General features: G+C 38.2%; 1 protein-coding gene across 13 annotated transcripts in view; it reads right to left on the bottom strand.

Annotated features, from left to right (window-relative positions):
- ZNF536 (zinc finger protein 536) overlaps positions 1–2,500 on the bottom strand; it is a 352,702-nt gene that overhangs the window by 237,055 nt on the left and 113,147 nt on the right. The window lies entirely within an intron of this gene.

Here is a 2,500-nt window from a genome sequence, read left to right as displayed (position 1 = left end):
GAGAAATGGCCATAATTCAGTTGCCTTCAGCTGCAGCCATGAGAGTCAGGGAACAAAAAGGTGCACATCCACCAGGCAAAGTGGAATCCCACTATGCATCGGTGGGTGCAGAACCCAGCGGCTCCACTGTCGTGGGTGCAGAACCCAGAGGCTCCACTGTCACGTGTATTTTCTAGTGTCCATTCTTGGGAAAAGCCCCAAAACTTCCTACACTCAAAAGACAACATGAGCCATGGGGAATGATGCCAGACAGCCAGGAGAAGCGGTCCACCCCTCCCCGTTCCTGCAGCTCTCCCTTCGGCTGCTCTGCAATCAACCATGAGAATTTTTGTCTTCTGCATAAGGTGGGGAATGCGTCTCCTGTACTAATTTTGCCCCTTCCAAACACAGAAACTTCAGAGCATTAGCAGTGCACAGGTGATGGGTCTATTCAGAAGAATACTATACTTTGCTTCTTTTCCTGGATCTCAGAAAAATCTACATTGTTGAGTAGCTTGTTACTGAATCAGGCACTTATTGTATGTACAGATTACATAAACAAGAAGGTCAATTTTGTTCCAAACCTATATGAATATGGTTCTGGGACTGAATTAACTACTGATTGAAAAGTTACACATTTTCAGCTAGCTAATCATATTTTATTTCACTGCATGCAGACAGCAGTGCAATGAAATTAGCTGTTTGTTTGTACATTTTGGAAAATGTTTTAACTTCAAGACTATAGAAAAAAAACAGGGAAAAATCTAATGTATGTCCAGGTGAGATTGCTAGGGTAAGAGTCATGAGGTGATAATAACTGAGCATAGCTCAACAGAAACAGAGTTGGTTCCTCCTGATTTCTGACCATGCTCTTCCTTTCCTCAATGTGTGATCACCCTTCCTCCAGCACAAATTTACAGTTTCAAAGCACAGCCTTCTCTCTCATAGTGTAAAAGCAATCCCAGAGATCTAATGTTGCATTTGCTTACCCAGGATCGAAATAAAAATGCAAATGTTTTAGCAAGGTTTTCTCGCATCAACTAACTGGTAAGAATACATGCAGTAACTGTACTAATTTTTATGTAGAGAAGATATGGTATTTTACACCATTTCAGTTAAATTACATATTACCAGGTCATATTTGTCCATGACAGTTGAATCCTACCTCAAGACAGCTGCTTTAGTATGTATATTGAAAAACATCTGAATAATCCAGAACTACTGCTTTCTTAAGACAGACATAGCTGTAAAAAGGTATCAAAGATTGTGAAACATTTGTCTGTGGGAGCGGGGAGGATCGTGGTACTTCCACAATCCCTTATTGTTCTATCATATCTAATCCTCAGTACTAGTGCCCATAATGATTCCCAACTGGTAGATGAACTACTTTGAACATCCCTGAAGCAGAATTGCTACCCACTAATGTATCAGCTAAATGTTAGAAGACTCCTAACTCCCCCATCTGTGTTTTACCTCCCCAGAGGGTAAATACATTGAACAGTGATTCCCTTGCCTGGCACACACTTTCTAAACCTTACTGGCAACTGTTGTGATTTCCAGTCCAAGCAGCTCTGCAGTCAAAATCACCAGTTTTATATGCTGCAGGGAACTAAACACCTACCTTATTAAAATACTGCCCTCAGAACACACAGTAGTTATGTATTGCCACTGTAATTGTTACCAGTGTAGTGCTGATAATATTATGGATTACAGCTAATATCAGGCTATTGAATTAGTACGTGAATATCTTTTATAGTTAACTTCAGGAAATTTATTGGAATTAGGAATTTTTTTTTTTTTTTTTTTTTAAGAGAAAGAGGTCTGTAAAAAGTAACTGAAAGCACACAGAGCAGTGTGGAGTTACTGGGCTAAATGGAAGAAACTTAAAAAAAAAAAAAAGCCAAACCAAAACCCAACACAAAACAAAACAAAACCCCCAAAAATCAAAATACTCTACCTGTTCTCTTCAGAACTAGTCATTTAGCCCAGAGTCATATAACTACAGTTTATTGACAACTGGTTATGCAGAAGCTAGTAGGTTCTAACTATAAAGCTAAAGGCCACAGGATCAGGCTTGAAGGACAAATATATGATATTTCTGCTTTTCATGTCATTTGCAGTTTATCCACGTCCTTCTACTTTTTCTCATTACAGGCAACTTGCCTTTATTTTTCTTCAGTGTCCACTTGTCTAATACTAGGATAGTGTTATCACCCACTGCACCCTGATGTTTATTAATAATATCTCAATAAAATAATAATAAAGTCTAATTGAGAATCGCTTTTATCAACTTTGCTATATTGCCATCTATCTGAGGTTCTCAACAGCAAAGATTTAAATGTTTCATTTTATTTTTAACTTTCCCTTTTCCACATTTCAGTAATGTCAGGCAAAGAGGTATGGTTTTACTATCTGAACGAATCATGGTGTAGAATAATTTATGACTTAGGCTTGGGCTTTCAGAAAAGCTATTTCAAATCTTCGCTTTGATTTGGTTGTATCAAAACTACTCAAAATAACA

This window comes from Chroicocephalus ridibundus, chromosome 4, assembly GCF_963924245.1.
Source record: "Chroicocephalus ridibundus chromosome 4, bChrRid1.1, whole genome shotgun sequence".
NCBI classification, from domain to species: Eukaryota; Metazoa; Chordata; class Aves; order Charadriiformes; family Laridae; genus Chroicocephalus; species Chroicocephalus ridibundus.
Note: the sequence above shows the minus strand (reverse complement) of the source record. Positions and strands in the feature narration are given on the sequence as shown.